Below are 17,716 nucleotides of genomic sequence, written 5' to 3' on the forward strand. Positions count from 1 at the left end.
CAATGTAAATATCGCGAAGCTAAAAACAATATGAAAAAAATGTTTTTAAAATTCAAATGCATATATTCATTCGAATTAGTGTTTATTAAAGTGGTATTACACAAAGTTAACGATGAATGATAAGGAAAGTGTATTTTCAAATTATTCTGGTATTTCATTTCTGTAAATTCAAAAGACGCTGATGGTCTTTGTATTTTTTTTATTGTCAGTAGTGATGGGTTATAACGAAATTATTCGGATGTCGGTTTGTGGTCCCGTGGTAAGTGTCTCTTGAGTCAGACTTTCTGGGTTCGAACCCACTCTTCCACAATATGATACCTATTATTATTGAATAAATGAGCCGCTTAGGCTCACAGAAATAGTATGAAATCGAAGTATTTTGTGAATAATAAAATTTATATTATCCACTGACACTTCGTGATGGAATTGCATTTTTAATATATTATTAGATTAAAACCAATATTTTTAGCTTTTCCACTTTATTTTTATTTGACCAGCGACCGGGTTTCATCGTTACCGACATCATCAGACTGGTCTGATGATGTTGGTAACGACGAAACCCGGTCGCTGGTCAAATAAAAATAAAGTGGAAAAGCTAAAAATATTGGTTTTAATCTAATAATATATTATGAATAGTAAAAATAAAAATATTTATATTTTTTTATAAAAAAAAAAATTTCTAAAAATATAATTTGATTGCCTGTGTGTTTGATAGATGGTTAGTACGTTTGGAAACCATGGACGAGGTGTCGGATTCGATTCTCGATCGGATCACTGTGCATGCAAATAATGCGTATTGTCATCATTACAACGAGTATTTACAACAGATATACTTTCGATGTTCTTTAATGTGCGCAAAAAGTAAAAACGCCGAACAGAATCAATAAAGTTATCCATGATTATCTTTTTACTGTACAAATATGCATAATGGAACATAGATTATTATCTTCTTTGTTAGGCATTTTGACATAAATATTTCAGTAATTTTGCTTCCTTAACCCTTTCAATCAGGTGGGAATTTGGCGACTTAAATTTGAAAAAAAAATTGTATGTAAGATTATAAAAAAAAGTACAAGCATGATATTCGAAAAACAACATGCGTTAAAAAATATATATATATTTTTACCTCATATATACTCTCACCATTAATAATAATAATAATAAAACCCTTATCCGCATCCCAATGGTGCATAGGGCACTGTGTCATATAAACGCAGTGTTATCTTGATCGTTTACACATGAAGGAAAGGTGATCAGCCCTCCGCTTCAGGTACCAGTCCAGGGTAATATTGAATAAATATGACAGTGAAAAAATCACTTATATTTATTTTACCCCCCTTGGGAATCGAGCCCGGGACCTCCAGAACGGTAGCCGAGCGTGCTGACCATTACACTACGGAGGCGGACCTCTCACCATTACTGCCTATAATTAGAACGTCTGTTCGCTAATGCATTGATATGTTTAACTTTAATATACAAAAACTGCAAAACTGATCACTCGGCCTACATATAACTAACGATTCAGAAGAAGAAACATTTTGGGAAAAAAATATATTCGTGTAGAAATAGGTTAGTAATGGTACCATATTAGAGTGGTGTTATCGGTCTCTGTTGATTCAGAGATTAACAGAATAAATATGTTTTGTAATAAAACATGGAGATACTTCGCACTAAGAATTAATGAATAATCGGTTAGTATATTTTAGCACCACTTTATCCACAAAAACCTTAGTGCCCACGTCGCATAGAGTCTAGAACGTTTGGGTTGAAGTGCGCGGAGTCCCGGGTTCGGTTCCAAGGGGATTCAAAATAAATTTAACAGATGTTCACAACATTTTTGAGTGTATTCAAATTCTGGGTTACTTTACTTGGGAGTTTTTTTTAACATTTTGACATCTAAACATTAGATAAAAATAACTCGTAAGTGCAAAAAAATGATTTGGACACATTAAAAATGTTGTGAATAAAAATAATCTGGTCAAATTACAAGCTACATTTAAATCATGTTTTCATTAAAATCGAATTTCTTGGTACATAAAATAACCCGGTTATGATGTTGCATAAATCTAAAATAAAAAGGTTTCTGCGAAATAAAAGTATTCTCAAACTAACCATGGATGGCTCCCTTAAACTCAAACATAAAGCGTCATAAGATTTATGATATATGTATGAGTTCCAAAAATTTCAGTAGTGTGGTTGTCAATCATGTGTAGAATAGTGATACACGTGTGTATAGTGATCAATTAACCAGACTTACGGGTCATCTGTAAATACTCCAACTTCCGTATTCTTCTTCATCTATGTTGAGTTAACTGATGTCTTTATCGAACGTTAGATTTAATACGACGTATACTCTAAAACTTATCACCTTGCCTTTACTTGAATAATGATCAAGTTAACACCGCATCAATTAGAGTGCCTCGTATGCCAGCGAATGTGGATAAAAACAGTAAATGAAAAAGAATATCAAACCTACACCACAACGTTGTAATTTTTATAAGAATAATTTAAAAATACCACTAAAAATAGGTACCATACCGAAACAGTTTCTAGCCAAGGAAATTCCTAAATTGAAAAGTGACATTTGACTGACGTCGAACTGTCAGTTTGACGTTTCGATGTAATTATAAACTTACACAAACAGTTTAATTAATAATGTATTTTTACAACAAAAGCATACGTATTTTAAAAAAATATATATTTTTGCTCTTGGAATATTTACTTGATTGCTTCGCAGTAGGTACTTACGTGTGGCTAGAGAACACCCATCACAAGAACAGTTTATTCTCAGAAGAGGCAATCTACTGTTCGTTTTTCATCGCCTGTTCACTTACCTGCGAAAAAGAAAAGAAAGATTAATGACAAAAGAAAGAGACTTTAGCACGGAAGAGTCTTGGAAAATAATAAAGACATCCACGATATCCTAAATGCTTCAAAAGGATTCGATTACGCGAAAAACCTGCCTACTCGCGTTAACAGCAAAATGATTTTTTGTGGAGAAAAACTTTATTAATACCTACATTAATATTTTTGAGGCTGGAAAAGCATCATTGATTTTACATCTACGGGTAAAAGCGAGAAGCACCTACGGAAAAAAAACAAAACTGAAAAAAGGAAAATCAGGGATTCCGTACTAAAGCAAGATTGATTACCCGTTACGTTCTTGGTAATTTAAGGTCGTTTCTGATTTACTCGGACTTTAACGAACCCGTAATTAATACACAAAATTTGTAAAATTTAAACGAGCTTTTTGAATAAGTTCTCGGAATAACAACAAATTGAACCGAACAGTCGTTTTTGATTTAAGAAATTAAATTTAAATTTTATTGGAATGCTCAATTTATGAGATCTGGAATGTCCCTTTCAATCCCAAATTGTTTTCTAGGGAAGAAAATTAGATGAGATTTATTTTCATCTTTGTCTTCCTTTAACCACCATGTTAAAGCTTATGTATGGTATCAGGTATGCCAAATACTTGAAAGTGGTCAGGTTGGGAGTCGTAACAATCGGCGGGTATGTATGAGGAGATGCATGAACGTGGAAGAGGCAATGAATGTTTGCAAAGACAGAGTGGTGTGGCGTTCTATTCTCTCTGCCTACCCCTGCGGAGAAGCGGCGTGATGGTTAGTTAGTTAGTTTTATAACTTATGTATACAAACTTTACTTGTATCGCTGTGATTACATGACTGTTCAAATTAAATACAATCAATTCGCTCTCATTTTTTGAAAGATTTCTTTTTTCGAATCCAACATCAATCACAATCAAATATAAACTGCCTTTATTATCTTTAGTTACTTTTGCTTTAACAAAGATGATCATCTAAAATTAAGCGTCAAACGTACATGACAAGTCTTACGTTTTTCACCGTTTTAGCGGAGTTTCACGAAGTCGCTATCGGCATAATTATTTGTTGACTTTTTCACAGTGAAATTTCTCATTCGAAGTTACTTGGGAAGGTCAAGACTTTGAAGCCTGAGACTTTATAAAATAGGCTTTAATGCTCCCGGGAAAATGGAGATAACAGGAGAAATTATCATTCGTGGAATGGAAACTTTCAGTTTATGAAATGTTCGGGATTAAGTGTCTACTTTCACTGCTGTTCTCCTCGCGAGAAACGAGAGATATTAACTGCGAGTCACAAAGTGAGATATGATTAAAGTTAACAAGAAATCCCCCGAAACAAACAAGTTTTAAGTATTTGATGTATGCATGATAAAATAAACTAATGTATACCGCCGCGTAAACCACAGCGTGATAAGGATGTTATTTTAATACCGAGGTAAGTATTAAAATTTGAGAATATTATAGGTGTCTAAACTTGAAATGAAGATATATCGTTTTTATACGAAAGGAGATGGAAGTCTGAGCACCCACGACTTACGAACTGGCATTAGGCTAGTAGCTTAAGGAGTTACATTATACTTGCGTAACGTTCACCATTCTGGAATTTATTAGTGCACCATTAATGTCGCATTCTTTTTTGAAAGATGTATATATGCAATGTTTTTGGTTTTCTTTGTCCGCCTCCATAGTGTAATGGTCAGCACGCTCGGCTACAGTTCTGGAGGTCCCGGGTTCGATTCCCAAGGAAGGTAAAATAAGTATATGTGGTTTTTTCACTGAAATATTTATTCATTATTACCCTGGACTGGTAACCTGAAGCGGAGGGCTGATCACCTTTCCTTCATGTGTTAACGATCAAGATAACACTGCGTTTATATGATGCAGTGCCCTATGCACCATTGGGTGTGGATAAGGGTTTGAATGATAGCTGAAGGAGGCGTAATTTTATTGCGTAAGAAGCTTTGTGAAATGAAACATTTATTTTTATTTCTTTTCTATTTAACTAGACCGAACCACAGCAACGCGTGGCCGGGTACAACAAATTATAAAATAATTCATGTGAAAATATGCATAAATATATTTTTTTAAACGTACAAATACTTACAATGCGAAAAAACTCTCGCGTATTAGGGTGCGAGAAGGAGATAAACATAGACGTAGTATAAGATGTCACCAACACAGCAACTAGAACTGACAATCGGGCAATTGATAAAACAAACAAGTAAACACAAATTTAATTACAACAGAAGGATTTTGACAATTATTCAATTCCAAAGTTAGCAAATAGTAGGGCTGGGAATTTGTACGACATTTTCATTAAAGGCGAAGATTAATGCTCAAAGCAACAAACATTGTTTTTAATATGTATTTTACTTTAAATTGGAAAAGGATCACAATGTATATTTGTCAACAATCAAGATCGTTGGGAAAAATAGTATTCAAAATTCTTAAGACATTTTTTCATTTAGAAAAAATAAATAAATAAAAAGAAATTGCAATTATTTTTTAAATACCTGTTACATGTACTTAAGCAATTCGACGTTCTGAAAATTTAACAAAAATGGGGTTCAAATATATATTTGAAAATCTTCTCTATTCGAAAGGATCTAAGAATAATATTCCTTTTATAATAGATAATACAGCTCAATCAACAGTCCGGACTGTCCTTTATTAGATTCGACTTCATTGGCTACAACGCGAGACTTGTCACCTTATACTTTATCCCGTCCTACTCTCTCCAACCCACAGATCCTCGCCATCTTTTTGGAAAACACCCTGAATGCGTGTGATTAATATTCTATGTAGTTGTGAATATGTAAATAGTGCAATGGTAGTGGTGTAAGGTGTCGTTTGCATGTTGAGGAGTGACTGTCCTGACGAAGAGACGAGTGAATCTCAAAAACGGTAGACTCAAATCTCAGTGACTGATTTTACATTAACATAAATAATATTTTGTTCCAATACAATTATTTGAGTTCATATAATGTACTCATATATTTTCAGGTGGCAATTTTTAAAGTCAAGTATTCCCTAGAAAAAAATTAATACGAGGATGATGATGGGATAATTGAACCGTTTACCTATAGATATGGTAGATACTACCTGTGGATCATAACCCAATTTCAACTTATATATATATTTTTAAAATCGTATGGTGGTTTGGTGTTTGGAAATATGTTATAGTGTTAGGATCGTAATATATGTGTTATAACTTTAGATCATTTTAAAATAAGGGAAGAAACTCGAATCAAAAGTTCAAGATGAAAGAAAGCGCATTAAGTTTCGTAGAAAATAAGTTAAATAAAATAAATGGAATTTAAAGAAAAAGCTTATGCTAAAAGGCTCCTCTATCCAAATGTGGGTAAATGCTGTGCCCTGACTCGGAAAAATTATGTATCCAAATGGAATATTTGCTCTTGGGAGATAATATACAAGAAGTATCTGGCAGCGAGCCAGAATACCGAGATTCATGTGACACTATCCAGTTAGTTAAATATAAGTTTAACTGTAACTGGCGTATAATCCTTTACATCCTTCTATATTTCAACTTTGAATCGAGTAAAAGTTGAATTAAACGTCAGACTAGTAATAGCAAGTACGGCCACCCTGTTAATCTTAGGGCAGTAATTGATCGTCTCTTCAGTTTATTAGATTATGTTTGAAATATTTGAACGTTGAAAAACGTATTGAAAAGAATTGAAAACTATTAATAAATTGTTGAGACATTTAAAAAAAAAGTTAATAAAAACTTCATTCAATATTTATCACAACTGATGACTTTTTATTTAGAATTCATCATTTAAACACTTATTTTTAATATTCTTTTTGCGCCTTCAATATATTAATGAAAAGTAAAATAAATCTCTATAGATAAAACATGAAAAACGTTTTAAAACTATAAAAATGTTTATGGAGCTCAGTATAATGTTTCCCTTGCCTCCTCTACTCTTCCCTCATTGTGGTATTTTAACCAAAAATAAAATCAATAATGAATGTAGCATCAACTTTATTTGATTTTACGGAATTGAAAAAAACTCTATTGCGAATAAACGTAGATTTCATGATCGTAATGTGTGTAAATCAAAAGCGTTATATCATAAACAACCACCGGAAATATGCGTGTTTAGAGGAAACACTACAAGAGGCGCACGTCAAAATCTACTGGTAAATTGCGTACAGGAAAAAACGTTATATTATTTATATATTAAATATTAAAAATCAAATACTTTCAAATAGTATTTTATTATTAAAAACACAAAATTAAATATGTGACAATTGTTTTGCCTTGTTATGGCATTTTCAAACAACTGACGTTATATTTTTGTTTAAATGTATATAAAATTGTTTCAAGTGGGATAAGGCATTTTGGATATATCGTAGTCATACAGGAGAAAGTGACCAACTGCATTTTTTTTACGAAAACGTGATCATTGACTATTTGGTATCTTACTAGCTTAATAATGGCCTGAAAAAATCCGAAAGGATTTTAAACTTGAAAGTATAATATATTGACTTGTTAAAAATGACTAACTGCATTGATGTTTATTTTCTTGCCAAGCAAAAGTGACTTAAATGGCCCTCCTGAACATTTTACGTTTTGTTAGTTGGTCACTTTCTCCTATACAACTACGATATGATGATGTAAAGGTGAAGGCATTTTGATAATGTATAGGTGTACCTAATACTGTGATTTATATTATTAGGTATATGGTCATATGATAAAAAAATGTTTTTGAGGGTTATTCTCCTTTACGCAATTATTGTGTGTGTGGTTTTTCTTAATGCACACTTGCAGTGTTCGAAATAGTCCATGTGCGCCTTTTTGAGTACATATTCTTACGTGTGAGTTTTTTCTATGGCCATTTATAATAATACCCTTTTTTCTGTACGCAAAATGCATGTTAACTTTTTTTCAGACAATCGGGCATTAGGGACATCGGTATTGTAAAATATTGTTCATAGATATATCATATTAAATGACAAAGGTAAATACATCATTATATAAATGAAGGCTTCATACCTTCAAAATATAAAACGTTGTGTATTATAATGAAGTTAATAAATTATCATTAAAATTTTCTCAGCAATAAGTGCCTCGTAAAACTTCGAAGATTTTAGACAAAGCTTCCAAGTGCCTTCGTCCAAGGATATTATGTGCCAGAATCTTCATTTCAAAACTTGGTCCACAACGCGGGGAGGGCTTGGAAAGTAAATTCTAAAGCATTGAAAAAAAGGTTATATAATACGAGATGGTGATAAATTATGGATAAAGGCACAAAGTAATAACGGCTCATTGTAATTTTTTTCGTAAAATCCACATTTGGAACGTGGAAAAATAATCTGAATATTTATTGCGGTTACAAAAAAGTTCATCTAAAATTGAAAAAAAAGAAGTATTAAATCACTTTACTTTCTCGTAGAAATAAAATCTTAATTAATATAATTAATTAATCGTGTTAATCGGGAAGGAAATAATTTAATGATTAACAGCACCAAATCCCCCAACGAAGCATATAATATATAATGTAAGAATACCATATGTATGTATGAGCGAGGGTAGAAAATAACGAATCTGGCAAAATTATGAATGATTAAAAGCATGTTATTGGCATATCGGATAATTAGTACAATATATCGAACACACAAAATGAGCGTCTAATAAGGTGAGGTAACGGATGTAACACAGCCCTCATACAAATATGAGTTTTATGAAAGTTTTATTAAAAAAAAAATCAAATATAAAAAATCAATTATTTCGTATATCATTTTCATTATATGCATAAAATCGCAAAATTGAAGATGATGTAACATTGCATCAAATTAGAATAAAATATTGCTTTGATATCAAAAACGGGTTCCTTATTTCTTTCAGCGGCGCGCGCCTGCCAGTCATAAGTGTCACAAGGTGCTCAACGGCCAATTGGAGAAATGTGACGTCACTCAGTTGTAGTGTCCTCCTGACACGTGACATTCTTATTTTATATATTTTCCTCATATCTTTCCTCTTGTAATCCGCATCTAATGATACATATGGCATATACATAATAAAAAAACCCTTATCCGCACCCCAATGGTGTATAGGGTACTGCGTAGTACAAACGCAGTGTTATCTTGATCGTTTACACATGAAGGAAAGGTGATCAGCCCTCCGCTTCAGGTACCAGTCCAGGGTAATATTGAATAAATAGTACTGTGAAAAATCGCTTATATTTATTTTACCCCCCCTGGGAATCGAACCCGGGGCCTCCAGAACGGTAGCCGAGTGTGCTGACCATTACACTACGGAGGCGAAGAAAAACAAGAACATAGGGCATACGCAGCGCTATCTTAAAAGTACATAAATTGCATTAAAGCAAAGTGATCTCTCCTGGGCTTTTTTTAAAAGACCAGGTGATATTAAATAAATATGACAGTAAAAATCACTTATACTATATACCTTTTTTAAAACAAAAATCTAAGTAATATTAGTAAACAGCCACTTATCGAGATTTACGTCTACTGGTTTCAAGACGTACCCGTCTCTTCGTCAGGATGGTATACTAGCATGCAAACAATACTACACATACCTGAATAACGCTATAGTAATAGCGCTATTCACACACTTACAACTTAACAAAAAAAATGTAAAAAAGTTGTGAAGTAAAAAAAATCACTTCCCACAAAGTAAATACGATAAATATTAAAAATACCTTGTAATCATTTCCGTATAATACTAACGTAATAATAGAAATATTGATTTGCTTGTTTATTAAAAATATTTATTCATTTTCCATATACGAAATTCATTTAATACTCTTTTAACAGTGTGTTTATAAAATCTAAGGGAAAACAAAAAGATGTGAATATATCACATATCATCCTCCCAAGTAGGTACTTAATCATCTTTACGACATTTAATGCCGTAATTTTCCGACATGCGTTCACAAAACAGCGCCCTTTAATTTGGCAACAGGTTCAAATTATGATTGTACGGTTAGTGCGTAATAGAAATGCAAGTAACGTCATTAATCACCAAGAACGGGATACATCTTACCGAATGTAACAATATGCCACGAGCAGCCGTTATATTATAAAGTCAAGAAATCATATATCCTGAAAGCACATGGGAAATAACACCAGCAATTCATATTGTGGAAGCGAAACCAGTTACAATTACATTATAATTACTTGCTTTATTACTTCCACATGCCTCGGTATGTAACATGCTTTAGTATTGTAATCGAGGTTTAATACCTATTACCATAAATAATATAAATATATATTATGATAAAAGGTATTAAACCATCCATCTATTTGTCCACCTCTGTGGGTTAGCACACTCGACTACCATACTGGAGGTCCCGGGTTCGATTCCCAGGGGTGGGGTGACAATAAATATTAGTGATTTTACACTCAAATATTTATTCAATATTGCCCTGGACTGGTACCCGAAGCGAGGGCTCATCACCTTTCCTTCATGTAAACGATCAAGATAACACTATGTCTATACGATGCAGTGCCCTATGCACCATTGGGTGCGGATAAGGGTTAGATTAGGTTATTTTTAAAATTATTGGTCCATTTTCAGTTATGCCAAGCTCAAAATAGGGCAAGCATATACTTTTTGAAGTTTTTAAAAAAAAAAATTATTTAACCAGTCTACTGATTCAACATTCCTTTGGCTATCGTAGTGCGGTAGTTTCGAATGCGCTTCTGAACTGAACAAATGAACATTTGGCAAAAACTAAACAATGTTAAAACAGCTCCCCTGAAAACTTAAATTTGAACTAGAATAGTTGAATTTTCAACGCTTTTTTTTCCTCAATGAGCACGTTATATTGGTTTCAAAGTAAGAGTTACGTTTCATAATTTAAAAGTTTTTTTTTAATAATACATATTACCAAAAGATGTTTACTTAGGGAAATTATGAAACGTACATGGCAGTATACTCTGCGATCTTCTTTAAAATGAACTCTATGGACGATCGTAAAAAATCGCAAAAAAGCAGATGTGATCTTCTTTTATAAAATTTTAAACTCGCACATTGATTCGCCGGAATTGCTGGAACGTATAAGTTTTAGAGTTCCCGGTCGGATCACCAGGACAACTGAAACCTTAGCGCTTCCCACGAGTAGAACAAACTCTGAACAAGGTTCCTTAATTTATCGTTCATCAACATTGGTCAACGATGAATGTGGGAATTTTGATGTTCTACTCGACATTATCAGCACATAGTAAGTAATATCAACTTACTATGTAAGTAATCGATTACATAGTAAGTTGATATTCATACCGTGGTTTGTCCCACATAATTTGTCTTGGACTTGAGCTTTGATCATTCCCTTTTCCCCTTTTCCTCCCTCCCGTCCGTCTTCCAGGTATTAATATACCTGGAAGACGGACGGGAGAAATAATGTGAAATTACTACTACTACTACTAATGTGAAATTTTGTAACTGTAATGATACAAATACCATTTTTTGTTACTCGTTAATGTAAAAGTATTTACAACATTTTGAGTGTGTCCAAATACTTGTTCACAAAATCTGGATTATCTCCAATTACAGGAGTTATTTTCATATTTTTTTTTTGACATCTCATCAAAGATGAAGAAGAATATGGAAGTCTAGGCATTTACGGGGCTGACGACCGTCATAGGCTGGTTTAAGTGATCACTTTACACACGTGTAACATTCACCAATTCTATGACGGTCGTCAGCCCCGTAAATGCCCAGACTTCCATATTCTTCTTCATCTTTGATGAGATGTCAAAAAATAATATGAAAACAACTCCTGTAATTGGAGATAATCCAGATTTTGTGAACAAGTATTTGGACACACTTAAAATGTTGTAAATAAATTATCTGGTCAAATTATAAGCTTAATAATAAAAATGAAAATGGTATTTTCTGGCGTTTCTCATGTGTGTGATTATAATCCAGGATTCGGATCTCACGTACTAATATAAGAGTTTCTGCTTGATAAAAAGCTTCTTTACATCTCACCAATAGATGTCTCTAGTGAAGTTCTAGTAATTCAAGAACAAGGTTTCTAAATTGGTTCATATATATAGAACTTCCAAGAATTTGAGTAGTGTGGTTGTCAATAATGGGTAGAATTGGTGAATGTTACACGTGTGTAAAGTGATCACTTAAACCAGCATATGACGGTCGTCAGCCCCGTAAATGCCCAGACTTCCATATTCTTCTTCATCTTTGATGAGATGTCAAAAAATAATATAAAAGTATTTATGTAGCTGTTCTGTAAAATTTCCAAAAATAACATTTTAAATTTTCTTTAAAAAAAGGGCACGAACCCATATTCCAATCCGTCCCATTGAATTACGATTATTCCCCTTATGATTATTTCGGGAAGAAAATAATTAACGTGGAATCGATTAAATCGACTGCTATGAAAAATGCCCGAAAAAAATTGGCAGAATTCTCCAGCAGAGCCGAGATATTATTGTAATTAATTACGTCTTCCGGTCGAGTGGCAGCACCTTTGTTACTGTGACGGGGGAAGTTTTTAATACAGGAACTTCCAGAGGAGGAATTGACAAAATTACTGATAGAAATATTCGCGAACAAACGTTATTTCATCGCAGCCGGAATAAAACTTTTTGTCCAATCTGCTGATTATATTTTGCGAGAAAATTCATCGTCATAACGCGGGATGGCTGACAAGATTTTATAAACAAGAAAATGGAAAAGGAAATAATTGATTGTCTAGCGTTCGTAAAAATAAATTATGTGAACATATTCATCTCAGAAGCACGAAAATATAAGTGACCACGTAGACTTTCATGTTTTGAATTATCTAAACCCATTTGTAAAATGCAAATGTGCGAAGGTAGAGCTTGAAATTCAAATATATTCATGCGTAATGAAAAATAAGAAGTGTAACTTGATGTTTCGTTATCTTAATTGTAAAAAATAAAATAATGCTTGATTGCCAAATGTAATGAGAAATTTAATACATACCTTTGCCGCTAAAAAATTGTATAAATAAATAAAAAAAATAATTGATTTATTTCAAACCGAAAGAATACTTAATGAAAGAGAAACTTGACAATATTGATATAATTTATTATATCAGACGCTGGATTAGTTACCCTATGGATGAGGTTTCAATATTGTAGGTGTCTCAAATTGATATGAAACTTCTATCTTTCCTCTTTATATGAAAGAAGATAGAATTCCAAACAGGTGCATATATAAAGGTTTCAAGAATAAATGCAATATGGATTGTTCATTAACAGGCAGAATGTTGAACGTAACAAAAATGTATAAAGTGATCACTTAAAACAGCCAAAAACCAGGCCGTAAGCCCTGGGATGTAAGATGTTTCATATGAAGGTGAGACACCTAAGAAGAAATTTGTTTACTACACAAAGCTCTCGAGAGATAATTATGCTTATGCAGATCTTTATTGATAGTACGTCAAATATTACTAAGTGATTAATCAAATATTGTTTGGACATTTGTATTCGTGATTTCCTATGGAGAAAGTAAACTAAATGGTATTATAAAATAAACAGTATTTAATGATTGTTACATTTATATTTTTATAATTAAAGATACATTTTAGAAAGCAATTTAAACGCAGACACTGCGAAAATTTAATACAAATAACTGAAATTGTTAGTTGATGGTATCAGGATTCAAATATTCACGATTGTAGCAAAAATATTCTTGAAAGGAAAACAGGAATGACGCTCGCCAGAGGGCTATACCTAAAATAATTACTCGATCCGGGACAAACGAATATTCCGCAGAGGGCGCTGAAATTTCGCCCTAGAAGTTTAATTTAGAGAAATGGAAATATTAGGAGAACAATGTCATATAATATTTCGGAGGAAGGACACGCGCAATCAACGTCCTTTGTTGTTCAAGGCAACAGATATCAGGATTAATTAAATAAAATTTACGATAGCGCGGGTAACAATAATGCCCGTATTGCGAAGACAATACATAACTTTTCAGGAAAGGTAAACCGCAGGCAAATTTCAAGTGGACGAGCTTTCGTCGGGGGGGAAATAAAGAGGTACGAAAATTTATTTTTCATTTATGCGCCTGAAAAAAGTTTCGTGAAAACGAAATCTCCTAACTCCAGGGTAACGTTGCTCCATTGTAAAGTAAGCGGATAATGGTGAAAACTGCCCGCAGCGGCGCGGGGAGGATTTTAATCACGAAATTCACAAACATTGTTCTTAAAAGTTTTTTTCATCCCAAACAAAAGAATCAACAATAGAAATGTATGCCAGACTCGGACTATACTTTGTTTTAATTTCATGTTTTGTGAATACGAGATGATTCTAGCGTGACTCGCAATTATTTTATAAGCGGTAAAAGGATATCGCAAACTCTGTGAAGCGAGCAAGAATGAGAAGTATGCTTATTGAATTTTCTTCAATGTCATTCCGCGTTACCTTCTCTTGGTCTCGTTATTACATTTTTATATTATAAATTCTTGGGGTTTTAATTACTGCTTTATTTTCTTTTCTACCGAAGGATAATGTAGAAACGGCATCTAATAACTCGAGACAGGACAAGACGATGCCACTGTTTGAAAATGAAAAACGGATAACTCGGAATGCGAGACGATGAAAACAAATCTACGTATTTGAATACCTAAACTTGTTTTCATAATTTAGATATGAAAATACCTAAATTTGTTTCATCGTTTCGCATTCTCACCGAAACGTGCCTAAATCATTTGAAAATAATGCTTACATTTTCATATTTTACCATAATCGAATTTTTTATGTATGATGTACGTTTCAGATCAAAACATGCTGACAGAAAAACTTATCGATATGAATTTTTTTCAGATTTCAGACAACATACAATTCTCAATTCCCATTGATTGTTAAATTGTTTAATATTTTTTAAATAAATATATGTATATCCATAAAATCGCATCCACGACGCTGAGATTTCACTGTCTTATATATTGGATAGGTACTGAGGTTTCACTTTAAAAAAATCAAATCTCTTAAATAAAGCTAACTTTCTCCAAACCCGTCTAATTTGCAGGATGAAAATGATATAATACATAAACTAGGAATAAAACAATCATAATACTCAATAAAACATGCCACTTACATTTAAGTGATATAGGCGTACTATATGAAATATTAGATCCATAATAGTAAACAGGAAAACGAATTCCTGAGTCAACTGTCGGAAGGAAATTGAATTCAATCATAATTATCAGAGGCGTGTGAGATTGGCATATTTGATTGCGTCAATAAAATGGAGACGTACAGCTTCGAATATTATTATCGTAGGTACATAATAAGGGAGGAACGATGAATGGGTTCAATGGGGATGAATGGGGATGAATGACTTGTGATTATTTTTATCAAATATTATTAATATTTGAGCGGTGTAGCTGTCCACTGACCAATCAACTTCATCACTGAAAACCTGATGAGGGTAAGAGTCTCACAATTTATGTTGAAAAATATTGAGCAACCGTAATTTAAAAGCTCTGGTGCTTGCTTACACGAATAATAAAAGCCTGGTCTCTCAAGGAGGGTGACAAAAAAGAATACCTTGAGGCCATAGAAATTTTGCAGGACGTTGCGTATATCGTAGTCGTACAGGAGAAAGTGACCAACTACCAAAACGAAAAATGTTCAGGAGGGCCATTTTAGTCAATTTTGCTTGGCAAAAAAATAAACATCAATGCAGTTAGTCATTTTTAACAATTCAATATATTTTACTTCCAAGTTTAAAATCTTTTGGGATTTTTTCAGGGCAATATTAAGCTAGTAAGATATCAAATAGTCAATGATCACGTTTTTGTAAAACAAAGCACTTGGTCACTTCTCCTGTATGACTACGATATATTGAACGTAACTTTGAAATTTAATGAAAAGGTACTAAAGAGTCATAAACACTCGCCAATCATTACTTAATCATGCGAAGAAAAATTTACAAGACTTGGAACACACCAATACAATTTCTCCAGGAATTGATAATGTGGGAAAGGGAAGACAGAAGAGTCACAGACAATAATAGCAACTCCTGGCTCGAAGCATAAGAGAGAGGATCGGGATTTAAAGTTCTGAGGATCTTATTTCCGTGGTGAGGGACCGTTTAAAATATTCCAGTATTAAGGACCAAACTACAGCTATTAGAAAGACATTAGAAAAATAAGTTCAGTTTCCGATATGGGTCGTACATTATGACAAATAACATGAAATTCTACAAAAATAAATTATCTACTTACATTAATTAATCCCATTTAATGGACAGTTCCCGTTGCGACCAGTACTGATAACCGATGCCCGACGCTCGCTAAGGATAGTTTGTAGTAAAAAGTTTACATGCCAAATTGCGTCACGTGAATAATTCCGTACCCGGGTTGAATTTTGATTAATGGCTCAACCAACAATGAACAATGCGACACGAACAATACCGGGAACTTATCCCGCCGAATCCGTATTCAGATAACGGTACAATAATTAGACATCACGCCACAATGGTCCTTATGGTGCGCTCACACAATGACAGCAGTTGCGTCGCTCGCAAGAAACTCGCGACATCAAAGGGTTTAACATCATCGCACAATTCATTCAGACATCTACCGTCATTAGGAATCAACAAAGCAAAATGAAGTTTGCATTAAATTCAGATATAATAATATTCTAATGCAATAAAAGAGTCATTTAACACGACCGTTAAAATGACTTGGCATTTTTGTCACGGTGAACCTTTTTCCCACACCTAGCGAAGAATTTAAAAAATTGATACAAATTACACATTTATTGCATTGTGGACAGTATGTTATATTTCTTTTTGTCGTGGTACTGTTTTTAGATTCCTTCAAAAAAAAAAAAACTTGTCATAATAAAGTTTGATCTGCATAACACACATAAATAATAGGAATTTACAAATCCCCAGAGAGTTTCTGTACGCCGAATTTGTTTGCCACACACAACACTTAATAATTAAACTGCTCCACGTTTTAAGCATTTAAGCCGTCATACGAGATTGGCAGCTTAAATTTAAATGTAAATTAGCGAGGAACACAGGTGTTACACACGAATATAATCGATTTAAAACTATTAGTAACATAAGACTATCAAACTCATAAATATCACCATGAAAATGTAAATGATCCAAAGTCCATAGCTTAAATCGGTAGTGTAATGGCAAAATGGTATATCTGTCAAATTTTTCATTTTCTAAGTTTGTTCCACAAAATGTCTAAAATAGTGTATTCCATAATCTGGCAAAGGAATATAGCTATGGTTGCAATACTTATTTAGTTTTATAGAGATATGTACAATGTACATATAAAAATACATAAAACAAATGAGTTATTTAATTTCACAAGTTTGTTTTTGCTCTCCTGTAAAATTTGGTCTGAGACAGATATATCCCTTTGCCTTTACACTACCGAAATGCGTGATATGGAAGCGGTTATGAATTCAACTTCTAATGGCGGAATTCTTAATTTTGTTAAGTATGAGGATAGGGTACAAAGAGTGAGGATCGGATAAATCCCTTTTTTTAATGGACTTTTATTAACACGATCAAACTTTTACCTGGATTTATGAATTCGAATACACGAGTAGTGCAGTGTAATTTATAAAAACGTCAAAAATAGTCAATATTAAAAAAAGATAAGAGTAATAAAAACGGGGAAAAAATAGTTGGCATATTAGTACCCACTTAAATAAGTACACGAAGAATTGAAGAATTTATATCGGCGGGCATTGACCGACTTAATTTATCGGCAACTAAGAACCGCTCCATGGTAATGAGTAAACCATGAACGCTGATTATTACTTCAGATGGCCGCGGTTTATTGTTCGTTATGAAATGCAATAGAAATACTTCATTCGTTGATGAACAATATGAAGGATGACAATTTATTC

The 17,716-nt window shown here is 33.2% G+C and overlaps 1 protein-coding gene across 3 annotated transcripts in view; it reads right to left on the reverse strand.

Annotated features, from left to right (window-relative positions):
* Window positions 1-17,716, reverse strand: part of Tpst (tyrosylprotein sulfotransferase) — a 294,282-nt gene that overhangs the window by 236,149 nt on the left and 40,417 nt on the right. The window contains exons 2-3 of one of the 3 annotated variants that reach the window (XM_088256915.1): window positions 4,950-5,035; window positions 2,749-2,834 (exon numbers count right to left, since the gene is read on the reverse strand). The exons of 1 other annotated variant lie outside the window; for it this stretch is intronic. The gene's annotated coding sequence lies outside the window, so the exon portion shown is untranslated. The remainder of the gene's footprint in view (window positions 1-2,748; window positions 2,835-4,949; window positions 5,036-17,716) is intronic. One more of the 3 variants, XM_088256916.1, reaches the window with a different exon arrangement.

The sequence above is a fragment of the Brachycentrus maculatus genome, unplaced genomic scaffold (assembly GCF_059751285.1).
Source record: "Brachycentrus maculatus isolate JH-2025_06_01 unplaced genomic scaffold, ASM5975128v1 h1tg000069l, whole genome shotgun sequence".
Lineage (NCBI taxonomy): Eukaryota > Metazoa > Arthropoda > Insecta > Trichoptera > Brachycentridae > Brachycentrus > Brachycentrus maculatus.